This window comes from Leptopilina heterotoma, unplaced genomic scaffold (genome assembly GCF_015476425.1).
Source record: "Leptopilina heterotoma isolate Lh14 unplaced genomic scaffold, ASM1547642v1 Lhet_108, whole genome shotgun sequence".
NCBI classification, from domain to species: Eukaryota; Metazoa; Arthropoda; class Insecta; order Hymenoptera; family Figitidae; genus Leptopilina; species Leptopilina heterotoma.
The window spans coordinates 364063-385201 of record NW_025110825.1 but is presented as its reverse complement, the minus strand read 5'-3'; the positions used below and the strand labels follow the sequence as shown (position 1 = coordinate 385201).

The 21139-nt window shown below is 20.5% G+C and overlaps 1 protein-coding gene and 1 long non-coding RNA gene across 4 annotated transcripts in view; both read left to right on the top strand.

Annotated features, from left to right (window-relative positions):
• Positions 1 to 21139, top strand: part of LOC122502820 (TOX high mobility group box family member 3-like) — a 476754-nt gene that overhangs the window by 208288 nt on the left and 247327 nt on the right. The window lies entirely within an intron of this gene.
• The window catches only part of LOC122502905, a 33793-nt gene that overhangs the window by 1156 nt on the left and 11498 nt on the right, over positions 1 to 21139 (top strand). The window contains exons 2-3 of one of the 2 annotated variants that reach the window (XR_006301676.1): positions 1764 to 1866; positions 2235 to 2406. This is a non-coding gene — a long non-coding RNA (uncharacterized LOC122502905). Of the gene's footprint in view, positions 1 to 1715; positions 1867 to 2234; positions 2407 to 21139 lie in introns of those variants that run through there. The other variant, XR_006301675.1, reaches the window with a different exon arrangement.

The window sequence follows — 21139 nt, the reverse complement described above, 5'->3', positions numbered from 1 at the left end:
ATAAATAATTTATTAAATAAATGAATTCTTATACAAAGATTTATCAAAATTTAAAAAAAAATTGAATTGTTAGGAAAAATTTCATTAAAATTTTTAAAAATAATTGAATTCCTGGGAAGAATTTAATTATTTATACAAATAATAGAATTATTCAAAAGAATTTTATTAAATTATTTTTTAAATAATTTATTTTTTTTAAGAATTTTATGAAAATTGTGTTTTAAATTATTGAATTCCTGTGAAAATTTTATTATTTATAAAAATAATTGAATATATGCGAAGAATTTTATCAACATTTTTTTTTAATAGTTAAATTCTCTTGGAAAATTATATTAAAATATTTCAACTGAAAATTAATTTTTAAATTAAATTTTATTAAAAAATTCTACGAGAATTCAATTATTTAAATGAAAAAAATAAGTTCTTTATTGAAAAATTGAATGTTTCTTAATTTCTCATAAAGAATTTTATCAATAAATTTTTAAATAATTGAAATCTTTGAACGAATTTTAATAAAAATTTGCAGAATAATTACATTTTCGTGGAATTCGATTAAAATTGTATTAAAAATAATTGAATTTCTGTGATGAGCTTTATTAAAATTTTTAAAACTTATTTAATTTCTGAGAAGAATTTTATTATTTATTTAAAAAATAAAAATAATTGAATTACTGAAAAGAATTTTACTATTTATAAAAGTAATAATTGAATTCATCAGAAGAAATTTATTAATTTTTGTTAAATAATTGAATTCTTATGAAGAATTTTATAAACATCTTTTTAATCAATTTTTTTCCAAACAATTTTATGAAATTTTATACATACTTTATGAAAATAATTGAATGTCTGCGAAGAATTTTAAAATTTTTTTTTTAAATTATTAAATTCTTTTGGGAAATTTTTCATTGAAATAGAAGATTTTGAAAATAATTGAATTTCGAAAAAGTTTTGAAGATAATTGAATCGTCTGAAAGAACATTATTAAAATTTTTTGAATTATTTCCAAGAATTTTAATAAATTTTTTATGCTTTTGCAGGAATTCATATAAAATTGTACCTATTAAAAATAATTGAAATCTTGCGATGAATTTTTAAATAATTTTTTAAAATAATTCAAATCCTGAAAAGAATTTTATTATTTATAAAAATAATTGAATTCTTGTGAAGAATTTTATAATAAACTTTTTAAATAATTTTTTTTTCGAAAAACTTTATGAAAATTGTGTTTTACATAATTGAATTCCTGTGAAAATTATATGAAAATAATTGAATGTTCGCAAAGCATTTTATAACAATTTTTTTTTTAAATTATTAATGTCTTTTGGGCAATTTTTTATTAAAATAGTAAATTTAAAAAATAATTGAATTTCGAAATTTTTTTAAAAATAATTGAATCGTTTGTGAGAATTTTTTTAGAATTTGTTGAATTATTTTTAAGAATTTTATAAAAATTTGAAAATAATTTTTTTATTTTAACTTTCAGTGACATTAAATTTAAAAAAACAAAAAAAAAACGTAGCTTATAGTGGCACAAATCTAAAAAAAAAAGTATCCAAATAGCAGCAAATCGTAAAAAAAGTAGTAAACAGTTGGTTTTACTAGACTATAAATATAGTTAGTTCCTTTTGTAGCAGTTAGAAAAAAATGAAAAGTTAAATAAAAAGAAATATTAATTTTAAAATTAAAAGTTACAAAAGAAATAATTTTTCCTTTTAAAAATTTACCTTTTTGAATAAAAAAAAAATGTAAAATTTTTGTTGCAGGTAATTTCAAGATTTCAACCGATGCTAATTTACATAGACGATTGTGCCCTCGTCAAGGAGATAATTTTGTTGCTTTTCCTATAATTTTTACTCCAAAATCAAGGTAAAAAGTTTCTTTTTTCGTCGAATCGCGATAAATATTAAATTTTAAGAAATTAAAATAATCCAAATTATCAAGATTTTTATTTATCGAATCTTTCGAGTATAAAAATGATTTTTAACTTTTTAAGTAACCCAAACATAACATCAATTTATCTCGAAAGTTCAATTATCGAGAGATGACTGCATATATATTATATTTGTACATATATTCTTAAATCTCTTCAGTTTTCGTTAAAAATAATTATCGCGTCAGTGTATAAAAAAGGGGGAATATAATGTAAAAGAAGAAAGATAGGTTTTAAAATCGAATGGAACCTCCACTTAAAGTAGCTGTACATCGATTGTATAATTATAACATTAATGCTATAGGTACTGGTGCACGTTATGGTAAAGTAATTGCGTAATTACATCGCAGAACTCGACATACCTTCAGGCACGACATTTTACTGCTGGAAATATACGTACACACACAAACATACAGACACACAATGAAGGTGTGATGGGGAGATATAATCAAAAAGAAGTTTCAGCGAATCGAAGGGTGAGAAATGTAAACCGTTTATTTCTCGACAGGTTAAAATTAAGCCAATATTATCATTATTCAAATATCCTTGTACTTTGTGTTTTTTTTTTTTTTTTTTTTTTTTTTTTTTTGAAACAATAAAAAATCCAAAATTAAATTAAAAAATCCTAAATCAAAATGTTTTATCAAAAATTTTTTTCTCTTTGCAAGATAAATAATTACTAGCACCAATAATAATTACTTAATAATTAATAATTACCAGTCGACTTTTCACTCACTTTTTAAAATAAAATTAGCAATTTTAAAAATAATAGAACGTAAAATAATTCAAATTTTTTTTATAAAAATAAAATATTAATTGGAATATATAGTTTTAATATTAATAATATATTCTGACGTAGGGAATATTCAGGAAAAAGTCAGAATTTTTTATTAAAAGCACTAAAAAAAATTAAATTCTTAGAATTCATAAAAAAAAAATTCTTAAATTTGTGTCTTTTTTGTCTGACTCATAAACTAAAATTACCACGAATTCTAATAAAAAAAACATTCAATTTCTTCAGTTTCTGACAAAAATTTTATTTATAAATAACTTAAAACTTGAACAACTATCATAAAATAAATAAATTATTTAATGAATAATTTTACTTAAATATTCCAAAATTAATTCAATTTTAAAACAGTTGCGTTTACAATTTTCATAAATAAATCAACTTCAAACGATTTCAATTTAAAATTTTATAAAAATTCAATGTTAAATGAATTTAATTAGAAATTTTCATGAACTTAAATTTTTGAAAAATTTTAATAATTCAAAATCTTCTAAAATTAGTTAAATTTGTCAATATATATTTAATTAATTATTAAAATTAATGGATTTATAGAAGAATTTTAGTTAAAAACATTAAGAAAAAAAATTAATTTTGAAGAAGTTACAAATGACTGCAGAAATTCAATTATTTTCAAAAGTAATAAAATTCTTATCACAAAATTCAATTATGTTCAAAATTTACAAAAAAATCTGGACAAAATCCGAATTATTATCTTTATAAATAAAAAAATTCTTCTTCGAAATTTAATTATTTTAAAAAATTTTCCTCATTTCAATGATTTTCAAAATCTATTATTTTGATAAAATTACCCAAAAGAATTCAATTATTTAAAAACAATTTTAATAAAATTGTACGCAAACATTTAATTAATTTCCTAAAATAATAAAAATTTCACAGGAATTCAATTATATATGATAATTGTATTATAAAATTTTTCGAAAAAATCAATTCTTTAAAAAAATGATAAAATTCTTCACAATAATTCAATTATTTAAAGAAAATTTTAAAATGTTGTTCGCAAGAATTCAATTAATTTTATAAATAATAAAATTCATTTCGGGAATTCAATTATTTTTTAAAACAATAAAATACTTCCCAGGAATTCAATTATTTTCAAAAAAATAATAAAATACTTCTAAGGATTTGAATTATTATTAAAAATTTTAAATTCATCGCGGGATTTCAATTACTTTTAATACAATTGTAAATGAATTTCTCTAAAAAAGCAATTATTCATAAAAACTTTATTAAAATTCTTGGAGTAAAAGTGTATGGAAAAATAATTATTTAAAAAGATGTTTATAAAATTCTTCATAAGAATACAATTATTTTTATAAATAATAAAATTCTATTCAGGAATTTCATTTTTTTTTAAATAACAAAATTCTTCTCAAGGATTCAATTATTTTTATTAATTTTAATAAAGCTCATCGCAGAATTTCAATTATTTTAAAAAAATTTCCTCATTTCAATGATTTTTATTATATACTATTTTAATAAAATTACAATTATTTTTAATACAGTTTTAAATTAATTCCTCTAAAAAAAGGAAATATTCATAAAAAATTTATTAAAATTCTTGGAATAAAATTTTTTAAAAATATAATTATTTAAAAAGATGTTTATAAAATGCTTCATAAGAATTCTATTATTCAACAAAAATTAATAAATTTCTTCTCAAGAATTCAACTATTTTTATAAATAATAAAATTTTTTTCAGGAATTTCCTTATTTTTTATTTTTATAAATAACAAAATTCTGATCAAGAATTCAATTATTTTAAAAAATTTAAATAAAGCTCATCGCAGGATTTCAATTATTTTTAATAAAATTTTAATCGAATTCCACGAGAAATGTAATTATTCTGAAATTTTTTATTAAATATCTTCGAAAGATTCTAATTATTTAGAAATTTGTTAATGAATTATGAAATTCTTTATGAGAATTTAAGAAACATTCATTTTTCAATAAATAACTAATTTTTGTATTTAAATAATTGAATTCTCGTAGAATTTTGTAATAAAAATTAATTGAAAATGAATTTTAGTATAAATTTTAGGTATAATAATTAAATATTAATAGTATTTTGAAAAAGTTACAGTAACAATATTCTTACAATATAAAATAGTGATTTTATCACTCGATCCTTTTTAATTATTAGAAAACATGAAGAAATGGATCGGAGCAATCCATTTCTTCATGTTTTATAGCAATATTTTTAAAGTTGATTAATTTCAAAATGGTTTGAATTTGATATTTTTGAAAATCTTAATTCCTATGGAAAAATAAAAATAATTAAATATTTAAATTATTTAAAAAAGAAATTATTATTTTCGAATAATTTTACAATTAAATATATTCGTAAATAAATTTAACAGAACATTTTTTTCAATAAAATTTGTTTCTTCATTTTCTAAAAATTCAAAAATTTTCAGTTTCATTTTTAATTAAATTTTCTAATTGACAAATATAATTTATAAACATTTTTTTGCCTTTATTTTTAAAAAACTTTGAATTTTATTAAAACAATTGAAATGAAGAAATAGAATTGATGCAAATTATTTCCTTATAAAAATTGAGAATTTTCTACAAAAATATTAAGAAACGGGAATATCTCGTATTTTTCTTCCCAAAAGAAAAAAAAAAGTTTGTAAACGATATTGTTATTGAAAAATAAAAATTATGCATAAAATGGGTATATTTTCTACTTCTTATTAAAAATTTTTTAACAATTAACAATTTTCTAGTATTTTTTATAAATAAAAAAGAGAATAATTTGCATAATAATTTAGATTAATATAGTTAATAATTGTTCATTATTGTAAATTTTTCTCTACAAACATTCTTATGAAATTCAAAAGAAACTATCTTCAAACATCAATTTCCATTCTCTTTATTATTCAAAAAAAGATTATCCCGAACTTTACTATAAAAGTTTTTTTCTGTAGAGATTGTTTTTTCATTAAAAAAATCTTTACTGGAGTTCAAAGAAAAAAATTCTTTCAAAAAAAAAACTAAATAAATAAAAGTGTATTAAAAAAAAACAGAAAACAGAAAAAAAGGTGTAAAGTCCTAGAGATAACCAGTTTTTGTGATGTTGAGCGTTAATCTAAATAAAAATGAAGATTATGAGGTTCAGAAATTCCGAGTAAACATTACAGCTGATGATGTAGACGTTCTAAAAGTTTAAGAACAGATAACAAAAGTTTTATGACGTAAAGGCAAAGTGTGAGCTTTCTCATAAATTAAAGACAGTAAAAAGTCTTGCCCATGATTTTCAAAGTTTTACAACTAAAGTTTCATAACATAATGAAAATTTTCTTGTTCCTTCATCATGTACTTACACGGGAGTTATATTCAGAAACTAGTTATACAGTGCTTAAAAAATAATTACCAATATTCTACCCATCGAACATATATTATAAACTTTTCATTTTTTTTAAATTCAATTTTTTGATAATATAAATGAAAGTTGTTCACTTTTGAAATTTAATGTAATTATCAACTTGACAAATAAATCTGTTATTTATTTATTGCAAATTTGAAAATCATCAATTAGCAAAAAAATAACTGATAATTAGTGGGAAGAAATAATTGTTAGCAGAATATTGCCACAAAAATTTGATTTTATTTTTCCCTTACTTTTCCTTGATTTCCAGACAAAATATTATTAGACAATTCTACAAGAATTTAATTACAACAATAAATTATTTATTGAATAATTTAATGTTTCTTATAATTGAAATCTCATAAAGAATTTTATGAACAAATTTTTAAATAATTAAATTCTTTCGACAAATTTTAAAATTTTAATAAAATTTGAAACCTTTTCAGAAATTAATTATTTCTAAAAATTCACGCCATAATGCTTTTTTAGTATTCAACTATTTTTTAAAAAACTTTAACCGAAATTAATTTTAAAATAAATTTTTATTAGAAAATTCTACGAAAATTCAATTATTTAAATACAAAACTAAATAATTTATTGAATAGTTGAATGTTTCTTAAAATTAAATTTTTTAGAATAATTTTATTAACAACTTTTCTAAAAAATTAATTTCTTTTAAGGAATTTAATTAAAATTTTACAGAAATTTATTAAATTAAAGAATTTTATAACAACTTTTTAAAAATAATTGAAAATTTTTGAAGAATTTTATTAAAATTTTTGAAAATAATTGAATTCATGAGAAGAATTTTCGGAACCTATTTATAAAAATAACTTAATTTTTGACGTGGATTTTTCAAAAATTTTGAAAATAATTTAATTTCTGCAAAGTATTTTATTACCTTTCAAAAGAATTTAATTCTGATGAATTTTGTTATTTATCAAAATAATTGAATTTTGGAAAAGAATTTTATTAAAATTCCTTAAAATAATTGATTTTTTGAAAAAATTTTATTGTTTATCAATTTTTCAATAATATAAATGAAAGTTGTTCACTTTTGAAATTTAATGTAATTATTAACTTGACAAATAAATCTGTTATTTATTTATTGCACATTTGAAAATCATCAATTAGCAGAAAAATAACTGATAATTAGTGAAAAGAAATAATTGTTAACAGAATATTGCCACAAAAATTTGATTTTATTTTTCCCTTACTTTTCCTTGATTTCCAGACAAAATTTTATTAGAAAATTCTACAAGAATTCAATTACAACAATAAATTATTTATTGAATAATTTAATGTTTCTTAAAATTGAAATCTCATAAAGAATTTAATCAACAAATTTTTAAATAATTAAATTCTTTCGACGAATTTTAAAATTTTAATAAAATTTTTAAGAATAATTACATTTTTCGAGGAATTCGATTAAAATTGTATTAAAAATAATTGAAATTCTGCAATGAGTTTTAATATTTATGAAAATAATTAAATCCCTGTAAAAAATTTTATTATTTTGGAAAATAATTGAATGGTTGCGTAGAATTTTATTAAATTTTTTTTTCAATATTTCAATTCCAGAGAAGAATTTTATTGTTTATAAAAATAATTGAATTCTTTGAAAAATTTTATGAAAATTTTTAATAATGATCGCTTTTTTCAAAGAATTCATTTGACGTTGTATTATAAAAATAATTAAAATCTTTGCCTTGAGTTTTATTATTTATGAAAATAATAGAATTCTTGGAATGAATTTCATTAGAATTTATTTTAAAAATAATTGAATTCTTGAAATGAATTTTATTAAAATTTATAAAAATAATTAAATTCTTGCAAAGAACTTTAATAAATTTATTTTAAATAACTGCATTCTCGTGAAGAATTATATAAAAATCATTTTAAAATAATTGACTTCTATCGATAAATCTTATGAAAATTTGTTAAAATAATTGCTTTTTTCGAGAAATTCATTTAAAATTGTATAAAAAATTAAAATTATGCAATGAATTTTATTATTCATTAAAATAATGGAATTCTTGCAAAGAAATTTATAAAAAATTTCTAAATAATTCAATTCCTGTGAAATTTCTATTATTTTTGAAAATAATTCAATTCTTTTGGAGAATTTTATTAAAATAATAGATATTGAAAATCATTTAATTGGGGGAAATTTTAGGAAATAATTAAAAGTTTGTCAAGAATTTCATTAAAATTAAAATTTTTAAATTTCCAATTAAATTAATTGAAAATTATAATTTTCTAAAATTTTAAATTGAAACCTTTTGAAGTTCGTTTATTTATGAAAATTGTAAACACAACTCTTTTAAAAATCAATTAATTTATAATATTTAAGTAAAATTATTCATTAACTAATTTTTGAGTAATAATTTTATGATAGTTCTTCAAGAATTAAGTATTATTTAAATATAGAAATTATTGTCAGGAGTAAAAAAATAGAATATTTTGAATTAGAATTCGTGGTACTTTTCTATTTCTATTTTTCTATTTCATTACACTGAAAAAAAAATTAGATTCAAATAACCGATTAATTGACTATTATCAATGAAATATTTAATTGAATCAAATAATATTTACTGAAGTCAATTAAATGGTTCAGTTCATATTTGCTTCAAATACTAAAATTATTGGTTAAAATACCATTTAATTGACTCTAATAAATATTATTTGATTCAAGTAAATATTTAATTGATAATAATCAATTAATCGGTTATTTGAATAAAATACATTTTTTTCAGTGTAGCCAAAAGTGACTAATTAAAATCTAAAGCGAGTAATTTTGAAAAAAAAAATTAAAGAATAGAAAAAAGACGCAATTTACATTGTCCTAAAAATAAATTTAAAGTTATAATAAAATTTGACCCAGAACAATGAATTATTCCCAGAGTCGTAAAAAAGAATTTCGTAATGTTATGTTTATTTGCAATATTATGAAATCCTTTGAGAAGATAAAACACATATAATAGAGGATATTGCATTCACTTCTGGACGAAATATTGTATTTATAAGAAAAGAAACGTTCCTGACCAGCGCAATATTCAATTTTTGTCAATATGTGTGTCACCACTACTACTACTACTAGTACTAAACACATATAGACAAAAATTGTCAATACCGAATCGATCTTGATTAATTTTCCAAAATGGTATCCCTGACCCTCCCTTCTCTCTCCCCCCTCATGAAGAAACTTTTCCTCATTCTACTCCATTGCATAGTCTCTTACGACGAAACGTAATCATTTGCAATCTCGCGTTGAACCGCTTTGAAACTTCCACGAAGGAATTTATTAAACTTTGACTAAGTCGCTTTACAAAGTTTCGCGAGGAGATGGGACGAGGGGGGAATGGAGGGGAGAGGGGAAGATAGAAAGAACTTGCTTTCTCGAGGAAATAAAAGTTAATGGAGTTCTCTATCCATCTCTCTTTCTCTCCCATCTTCTTCTTCTTCTTCCTTTACCATTTTTTTTTGCCTCTTCATTTCTTTTTTCTTCTTTTATCTGTCTCCCTTTTTCCTTCCTCCCCCCTCCTGCCCCTCTCCCATTGTTTCTTATTGTTTTTCTTTTTTATGTCTGTTACTATATTTCTTTTCTTTGTTACTCTCGTTTTTATTTCTTTTCCCTCTCTTTACTTCTTCTTCTTCTTATTTTTCTTTTTCTTCCTTTCCTCTCCTTCGCCTTCTTCGTTTTCTTTTACTTCTTCTCTTTTTCGTTAATTTCTTCCATTATTCCAAACTTGAATTAATTAAAAATAACTGATTAGTTATTTATTAAAAATTATTTATTTTTTCCAATAATAATCAAGGTTGTCACAATTCAGGGAAAAGTCAGGGAAAGTAGAATAATTGGTCAGGAAATTCAGAAAAAAGTCACGGATTTTTATTAAAAGTACTGGAGAAAATTAAATTTTTTATTTGAATTTTGTTGTCTTTTTTTGATAATAATAAAATTGAACATTAAAAGCATTAAAGCATGAATTTTGATAAATAATTGAATTTTAAAAAGCAGGTTTGCCACCAAAATATTAATTTTATTTTTCCCTGACTTTTCCTTGATTTCCAGAGAGAATTTTGACATTTTCCCTGACCCTAAAAAAAAAAAAAAAAATTCAAAATATATCAAATTTAAACCTTTTTGAAATTCAATAACGTATAAAAATATTTATATTAAAATATTTATATTAAAAGTACGAAAAATTTATAGTTCCAATGATTTGAATTTGAAACCTTTTTAGAAATTAATTATTTCTAAAAATTCATGCTTTAATGCTTTTAATATTAAAATTATTATCAAAAACTTTAAACGAAATTAATTTTAAAATAAATTTTTATTAGAAAATTCCACGAAAATTCAATTATTTTAATACAAAACTAAATAATTTATTGAATAGTTGAATGTTTCTTAAAATTGAATTTTTTAGAAGAATTTTATTAACAACTTTTTAAAATAATTAATTTCTTTTAAGGAATTGAATTAAAATTTTACAGAAATTTATTAAATTAAAGAATTTTATAACAACTTTTTAAAAATAATTGAAAACTTTTGAAGAATTTTATTAAAATTTTTAAAAATAATTGAATTCATGAGAAGAATTTTCGAAACCTATTTATAAAAATAACTTAATTCTTGACGTGAATTTTTCAAACATTTTGAAAATAATTTAATTTCTGCAAAGTATTTTATTACCTTTCAAAAGAATTTAATTCTGATGAATTTTGTTATTTATCAAAATAATTGAATTTTGGAAAAGAATTTTATAAAAAAATTCCTTAAAATAATTGATTTTTTGAAAAAAATTTTATTGTTTATCAAGATAATTGAATTCTTTTGAAGAATTTGATTATTTATGAAAATAATTGAATTCTTGACAAGAATTTTATAAAATTTTTTTAAAATAATAGAATTCCTTCCAAAAATTTGATTTTTTATGAAAATAATTGAATGCGTGCCAAGAATTTTATAGACATTTTTTAAAATAATTGAATTCCTTCGAAAAATTTGATTAGTTATGAAAATAATTGTATTTTTTTACTTTTTAAAAGAATTGAATTCTCGTGATTAATTTTTTTATTTATAAAAATAATTGAATTTTGGAAAAGATTTTTATTAAAATTTCTTAAAATAATTGATTTTTTAGAAAGAATTTTGTTTTTTATCAAGATAATTGAATTCTTTTGTAGAATTTTATTACAAATGAAAATAATTAAATTCTTGACAAGAATTTTATAGAAATTTTTAAAAATAATTGAATTTCTTCGAAGAATTTTATTACTTTTGAAAATAATTGAATTCTTCTTATTAATATTGTTGTTTATGAAAATAATTGAATTTTGCACGTAGATTATCAAAATGTAGGTAGGTCAACATATATTCAGTTTGCAGAGACATTTTGAAATTCAATGATGTTATTTAAAATTTGAAAGAGAAATTCAAAGAGAGAGAGAGAGAGAGAGAGAGAGAGGCCAAAAAAAGTAAAAAAAAAATTTATAAAAAAGATAGCAGAAATCCTAGTCGAAGAAAAGAACAAAAAAATAGAGAAGAAGAAGGAGGAGGAAAAAATCTATTCTTATTCTGAATTTCATTGAATTTATGAATTTTCATCATGACAATTTAGAACGAATGAAAAATAGCCTTGTAAAATATGCTGAATTTCAGGCGAAAGAGGATTTCAGATAAGACTCTCAGGTTTAATAATGTTCGTTTCAAAGTAGTTCACAAGAAATTTAATTTTGAATTTCGATATTGTTGAATATTGCACTATTTCGCTATTTAGTGATAATAATAACAAAAAAATAAAATAATAATAACAAAAAATAATAATAATAACAATAATAATAGTCATAATAAAAAATAACAATTTTAATAACGTTTTTGCTTCCTCATAGTGTAAGGAGGTATTATTATTTATATTAATATAATATAATAATATAACAGTTGTATATATTTAAATTCTATATAATATGTTATATGATAATTATACTTTAATATTATTATTAATAATAAAAATAAAAATAAAAATAAAAATAAAAATAAAAATAATAATAATAATAATAATAATAATAATAATAATAATAATAATAATATATAATAATAATAATAATAATAATAATAATGATGAAACAGGGAATTGAATTATCCGACGAGAACTTAAATCTATATATACACACATAATGAAATTGTAATTCAAAACGTACCAAATGATAAACGAGACCCTTTTCGCGAAATAAGATTAATTAAACACTAATTGCCAGCTGCTTGATCAAAGACGTTCAATTATTTGTTAATTAAATATTCCTTATTAAGTACCATGTACTCTAAAATAAATATTAATTATTTAGTACTGAAATTTTCTCTAAAATAAATATTAATTATTAAATATTAAGAACTGTATAAAAAATAAATTAAATATTAATTAGAAAGCACTGAAACTTTACTGAAATTTAATATTCGTTACTAAATTCTAAAACTTTGCTTTACTTAAATATTAATTACTACATGCAACAACTTAATTATTAAATGCGAAATGTTCAAATTAATACTAAACTTAACAAAATGCTATAAGTATCATTTATTTATTATTTCTTCTTATGTGAACAATTTATTTTTAATATTTATTTATTAATAGTATTAATTTATTGTAATTTAATTATTTTTTAATATTTATCGATAATTATTTATTTGGTAATTATTTACTTGGCATTCGTTTATAAAGCATTCGTTTATTTGATGATTATTATTTATTTGGTAATTATTTATTTGGCAATTATTTATTTGTCAATCATTTATGTGGTAAATTATAAATTTATACCAACAGCAAATAATTGCAATGATTCTAAATAAACACCTTTTAGTAAACTTTTAGTAAACTTAACAATAATTTCTTTTCAAAGAACTTAATTCTTGAGGAACTATCATAAAATTATTACATATAAATCATTTCCTGAATAATTTTACTTAAACCTTTATAAACTAATTGAATTTTAAAAGAATTGCGTCCACAATCAATGATTTTTAATATCTCCTATTTTAATAAAATTTTCCAAAAGAATTCAATTATTTAAAAAAGAATTTAATAAAATTCTACGCAAACATTTAATTATCTTCATAAATAATAAAAATTTCACAAAAATTTGATAATCGCCTCAAAAAATTAAAAATAAAAATTTTCAAGACAAGCGTCATTTTTCAAGATACAAATTTTTCTGAATCGGAAATAAATTCTGAAAAAGTTCTGAGTTCATCCGCGTTACGGAAAAAGCACTTCTTTAATAAAAAAAGCTCCAATTTGATGATAAAAAACCCAAATTTGATATTTGACTCCAAAAATTGTCAAAAAAAAATTATCAAGACAAAAAAATTTTTTCTGAATCGAAAATAAATTCTAAAAATGTTCTGAGTAGCTCCACGTTTCGGAAAAAGCTCTTCTTTAATAAAAAAAGCACCAATTTGATAGAAAAAAGCCCAAATTTGAGAATCGACTACAAAAATTGAAATAAAAAAATTATCAAGACACAAAAACTTTTTCTGAATCGGAAATAAATTTTAAAAAAGTTCTGAGCAGCTCCGTGTTTCGGAAAAAGCTCTTATTTAATAAAAAAAGCTCTAATTTGATAAAAAAAAGCACAAATTTGATATTTGACTTCAAAAATTGTCAAAAAAGAAAAATTATCAAGACCAACGTCGTTTATCAAGACACAATTTTTTTCTGAATCGGAAATAAATTCGAAAAAAGTTCTGAGTAGCTCCGCGTTTAGGAAAAAGCTCTTCTTTAATAAAAAAAAGCTCGAATTTGATTAAAAAAAGCCCTAATTTGATAATCGACTACAAAAATTGTAAAAAAAAAATTATCAATACCAGCGGCGTTTATCAAGACACAAATTTTTTCTAAATCGGAAATAAATTCGAAAAAAGTACTGAGTATTTTGGTATTTTGGAAAAAGCTCTTCTTTAATTAAAAAAAGCTTCAATTTAAAGAAAAAAGACCAAATTTGATTTTCGATTCCAAAAATTGTCAAAAAAAAATTCTTAAGACCAGCGTCGTTTTTCATGACCCAAATTAATTATCGAGTGCGAAATCTGAATTAGTAACAGTTTTGGAATCATTTTTAGTAAAAAAAAATTTCTATTTGCAACTGGAAAACTGCTAATTCCTGTAGTAAAATTAAGAGAGTAGAATAATTCTTCTAATTGGATTTTGCAAGTTTTACCGATTAGTGCTAGACTAACATATTTTTAGTTGGTTCTTAAATAATTTCTCAAAGCAGTGACTGACCGAAATTCTTTCCTACAATTTCTCATTTTGGCGACAAAAAGAAATGGACTTTTGCCCTCGGTCAATATAATATTCATTATAGAAATGTTGAGGAGGAAAAAAAAGGCGATACTATCAGCAAATTGTAACGGTACTCTCTCGCTTTGCATTCGTCATGTTCTTCCAAAGACTATATAGAAATAGAGAAAAATAAAAGCGCGTTATACACACGGGGAAATTATGAATTTTATTCGTATGTACGAGAATTTAAGTTTCTACATAGTACATACATAGTACATATGCCTTAAGAGACGCCTGGGATCTATGATACTAAATGCTTATTCAATGCCGACGAATGAATAATGGGTTGCTAGTGAAATACGCTGGGACATAAATATTGTATTTGGAGCGCTATATATTACCTGCATCGAATACATTATCCGCGTGTTCTGTTCTGTTCTGCTGCCTCCTATCTGATTGAGATCGTTGCCATGGGAATGGACGACTTGCTTGTAGTATTCGCTTGCGTTGAGAGTTGGCCATTTTCTGGTTATAAAGGGACTCATGTTCACCAAAAGGAAGAGAACTCTAACTTTCAAGGACGAATCGCCGAACACTTATATGGTCTAAGAGCAAATGTAACAAGTTTCAATTTCTCTCTGTGTGTCTTGAATATAAGCGCCCGCGTATCGGATAAACGTTTTTCTTTTCTATGAGATGAAAAGGTGCGCGGCTTTTTATTCAAAAAAATAAATATACTTATTCAAGGATTTTTTAAAAATCTTTCTCCCCTTTATCGGATTTCATATTTCTTCTCTGTTCTTGTCTCTACTCTGTGCACTTGAAATGCAGTTTTAATGCAGCAAGATTGGATAGTTGTCGAAAAATTGGCAGAAAATTCCATTCTACACAGGAAAAAAAATTTATTTTATTCAAATAACCGATTAATTGACATATTATCAATTAAATATTTACTTGAATCAAATAATATTTATTTGAGTCAATTAAATGGTATTTAAAACAATAATTTCAGTATTTGAAGCAAATTTGAATTATGAACCATTTAATTGACTCCAATAAATATTATTTGATTCAAGTAAATATTTAATTCATAATAGTCAATTAATCGGTTATTTGAATCAAATAATTTTTTTTTCAGTGTATATTTTATTTTCCGGACTTTTTCCTAATTTTTAAAAACACTTCTTCTTATCTTAAAACTAACTTCTTTCTTATCCTGATAATAAATTGAATTCCTGCAATAAATTTTAGAATTCATGAAAGAATTTAAATATTTATAAAAATAATTTAATTCTTGCGAAGAATTTTATAAAATCTTTTAAATAATTGTTTTCCTTTGACTAATTTTATGCAAATTCTAATTTAAATAATTGAATACTTGTGAAATTTTTATTATTCATGAAAAAAATTGAATTATTAAGAAGATTTTAACAAACAATTTTTTAAATAATTGAATTCTGTTTGGAAATTTTATGAAAATAGTAGATTATTGAAAATCATTGAATTGCGAAAAGTTTTTAAAAATAATTCAATTTTACAAAGAATTCTATTAAAATATTTGACAATAATTGATTGTCTGTGTGGTATTAAATTATTTTTGAAAATAATTGAATTGTTTCGAAGAATTTAATTACAATTTCTAAAAATAATTCAATTATTGCAAAGAATTTTAATATATCTCAAAATAATTGAATTCTTGCGAAGAATTTTATTATTTTTGAAAATAATTGAATTTTTTTAAAGAATTTTATTACTATTTTTGTAAAAAAAATTGAAGAATTCGATTGAAGTTTGTAAAAATAATTGTATTTCTGCAAAGAATTTTATTAAAATTTTTGAAAATAATAAATAATTTCTGCAAATAATTTTATTATTTAAAAAATAATTGAATTTTTGCCAAGAATTTTATTAGAATTTTGGACAATAATTTAATTTCTGCAAATAATTTTATTATTTGAAAAATAATTGAATTTTTGCAAAGAATTTTATTAGAATTTTTAAAAATAATTGAATTAGTCGGTAGAGTTTCATTACAATTTGTCAAAATAATTGAATTCCTGAGAAAAATTTTATTACTTTTTAAAATAATTGAATTTTTGAGAAGAATTATATTATTTATGAAAATAATTAAATTTATGCGAATAATAACGATTTTATTAGAATTTTTTTTTATAATTAGATTTCTAAGAAGAAATTTATTACTTTTAAAAATAATTTAATTCTTTTGATGAATATTGATAATTATGAAAATAATTGAATTTTGCAAAGAAATTTATTAAAATGCCTCAAATTAATTGAATTCTTTTGGAAAATTATTTATGTAAATAATTGAATTCTTGGGAAGAATTTTATTAAAATCTAAAAGAATAATTGAATTATTTTAACAAAAAATTTAATTAAAATTGTATTTAAAATAATTGATTTCTTTCGAACAATTTTAGTAAAATATTTGAAAGTAATTGAATTCCTGTGATGAATTATTGGTAAAAAATTTATTAAAATTCATAGAAATAATTAAAAAAATATTAATATAATTCTTTCAAACGATTCAATTATTTTCAAAACATTTTCGAAATTCAATTATTTTCAATATCTTCTATTAGAAGATATATATCTTCATAAGAATTCAATTATTTAAAAAAAAGTAATAAATCAGTTCTCAAGAATTCAATTATTTTTAAAAATTTTAATAAAGCTCATCGCAGGATTTCAATTATTTTTAATACAATTTTAATCGAATTCCACGAATAATGTAACTATTATAAAAAATTTTATTCAAATTCGTCAAAAGAATGGAATTATTTAAAATTTGCATAATAATTTAGATTAGTCAAACGAAATTTGTTATAGAAAAAAACATATAACAAACAAAATGGGTATATTTTTTATTTGTTAATCACAATTTTATAATTATATTTAATTCAAATATTAAAAATAAAATTATTAATATTATATAAAAAATTAATTAAAATATTTTTTTTTGAATTAATTCTTTATATTTGCAAATAAAATTTACAAAATGACAATATATTATACATATTCGATTAAAATAATTCAGAAAATTAATTTTTTTTTCTACAGCCACCCTCACAGTTACATCCAAATATATTACATTTTCCCACACCAGAATAAAATCCTTCAATTTTGGTACCATCTTCACAAAAGACATAATAACCTATTCGGCGAACGGATGGTCAACATTCAGCATGACACTCATTAGTGAATAATACAAATATCACAATAATTAACAAAAAGTAAATTGTTAACATTTTTGATATTTCAACTGTATTGGATTGCTAATATTAAATTTTCAATTGTCACTTGGTTACTATATAATTTTGTCGGGGTTCGAAACTTTTATACCCGAAGAATGCGCAGAGAAAAACAATAAAAATTATTAGTTTTACTTAAATTTTTATTATCATTATTTTTATTATAAGTGATTCGTATACCCCTGGGCTAAAGAAAAGTTGTTTATTTATTGTACTGGATTTATGCTTACGTGACTTCAAAAAGTTATGTCATATACTTTAACGAGGACATTAAATATTTTTTTCAAAAGTTTAGAACGACGATATTTTTTACTACTGCTTTTAATTTTGTATTTTATTATTAAAAAAAAATTTACTATTAAAAATTTTCTCTAAACGTGAACGTTCAAATGATGGACGATATTTTTATTATTTCTTTTAATTGTGAATTTTATTTAGATACCAAATATTCTTTAGTAGATAAACTATACTCTTAACTACAAGCAAATTTTTTTCTGAAAATTAATTAATTAATTAATTAATTAATTAATTCTATATAATATAACCGAATAGTTATTTAAAAAAAAAATTATCAAAGTCACACACGCAAAAAGAACAATTCAATTAAGTTTTTAAAATAAATTTTCCTTTTTATTTGCAATTGCAAAAAAAAAACAAAAATTTCAAGTTGACAATAAAATAAGTTTGGTTATACGAATATTTTTTTTATATTCGTTTTCATATAACTTCTTCTTTTTTTGCGCGCATACAGAAAATCCCATTAGTTCGTTTCGTTTTGATTGTCAAGTATTCGATTATAGATATGAAAAAAAGATGAAAATCAAAGGGAATATCAAATATGATAAAATAAACCCTGACAATACCGAGAGAAAATGGTTCGACAATTTACTCTGACAAGAAATTTGCATATTGCTGGAAGAGAAAAAGCCGGCGACTTTTTTTTTCATCTCCGTTCCTTTTCATTTTTGGATTAAAGAAAATTAGCATATGGCAATTTTCTTCTTTCTCCATGTTTGTTATTTTATCGCGAAAATTAATGAGTTTTTGATATAATAAGTATAATAATATTGAAATATATATTTTAATATTAAAAGAATTATGAATTATTATTTTTAAGAAATAAAAACGAGTAAATAAGTAAAATTGACCTTCTTAAAAAAAAAAAAAAAAAAAAAAAAATTTCTTTTTTTCTAAAAGAAGTGAAAAAAATGAAGAAAATTGTTTTCTATTTTATATAATAATTTATAAAATACAAAAAAATAAAGAAAATTGTTTTTTATTTTATGTAATAATTTACAAAATATAAAACATAAAGAAAAGTGTTTTTTTTTACTTTAGATAATAATTTATAAAGAAATTTAATTCACTTAAATATTCGCACTTTTTTCGATGTGGTATTAAATGCGGAATAAAAAAGAGATTAAGATTTATTAATGAAATTCTAAAGTAATCATGAAGTTGACAAGGAAACGCAAACTTGTTTAACAGTACTAAAGGTCTATATATGTATTTTGTCTATATATATATGTATGTATATATATTCGTTTAGTGTATCCGTTGGCAATGCTGATAATCTAAATTACTTCAAGCACCTTACAAAGGACCAGCCCATTAAGGGGTTTACTACGTCCTGCTTTCCATTTAGTTTCACCCCCTAATACACAATTCACCCCTCGTCTTTTACAAGTCTTCTGTCTTTCTCAATCGCACTTTCCTCCTTTGTCCCCTGTACCCTCTTAAATCAAGAAACCCTTAATGATAAGATTTCCCATAACAATTTCATTAACTGCCATCAATTCGAACGTCACAATTATTTTATTCACAAACACCTTATTTTTGTTTATTACTTTCATTTATATTTTAATTTTCGTTATTGTTTTAATACAAATAATAAAAATAATAAATTAATTTTTTCGATTTTTGGAAGACGTAATTGTAAAAGGTAAAAGAAAAACACTCTTTAAAAGTAAAAAAGTGTTTTTCTTTTACCTTTTATATACGTCTTCCAAAAATCGAAAATATTAATTTATTAAATAATTGTGTCAAAATTTACTAAATATTTAATAAAAATAATAATAATAGCAATAATATAATAATAAAATCTTGACTTTTCTCAGACCCAAAAGAATATTCTGATTCACTCTAAAAAATTACTAGACACTCAAAAAAATGTTCTATATTACATTTATTTATGAATTTCTTTACTTGTAAAATTATTATAAAACATCCCTAAATTAACTTTTAAATAAGTAATACTAATTATTTACAATTATTTTTTCATATGAATTAACTATTAACTATAATAATTTGAATGTTCTTTCATTCTGTCATTCATTCACTTTTTCTGTCCCTCACACTCTGAAGTTGTCTTTTGTTTATACTTTTGTTTTTTGTTAACTTTAGATAGATTGCATATTTTATTATTATATGTTTTATTTTATAATTAATTCAAAATTGCAATGACAAATAGAAATCATCAGAATTTTTTTCACATCTTTTCATTAAAAGACTTAAAATTTTGTTAAATATAATTTTTTTTCAAATTGAAATTATGCAGATTTTTGTTCTTTACTTCTAAGGGAAATTAGAAAATTTTTAAACAACTGTGATTAAACAATAGAAAATTTATTTATTTTGCATTATTTTTCTTTATGAATCACAATTTTTAAAAAAAAATTATTATTTTGTTTTAGAAAAAGAAAAAAAATATTTGCACAATTCCTATTTTTAATCTTATTTTTGGAACAGGATTTTCCACAGGAATTAAGACATTCAAAAATTTCTAATTCAAACCTTTTTCAAATTAAACAACTTATAAAAGTATTGTTATAAAACATGACCGAGAGATAAAATCATTATTTTCTATTATAAGAATATTGTTACTGTAATTTCATCAAAATTATTTTCATCATTTTAATTCAATTATTATTTTCTAGAATTTTAAATTATTTTTTATAAAAATAATTGAATTCCTTTAAAAAATTTTATTATTTATAAAAATAATTGAATTATTGCAAGGGAATTTATAAAAAATTTGTAAATAATTAAATATTTGCATACAATTTTATTAAAATTTTTTTTAAATAATTGAATTCTTTTTGGGAAATTTTATTAAAATAGTAGATATTGAAAATCATTGAAATTAGAAAAATGCATTTTATTTTTGAAAATAATTGAAATTAGGACAAGAATTTTTTTGACATTTATGAAAATAATTGAACTTTGGAGAAGAATTTTGTTATTTCTAATGATATTTGGGATTTTTACGCGAATTTTTTTCAAATTTTGAACATAGTTTTAAATTTTAAAAGAAGAATTTTATTTTATTTTTAAAAATAATTGAATTTCTGCAATTATTTGTAATTTCTCCAAAATTGAATTTTTTTTAGTGTTTTCAACAAAAATTTAAATTAGAAAATTTGTAAATTCTATTATTTTTAAAATTGATGAATTTTATTTATAAATTAATTAATT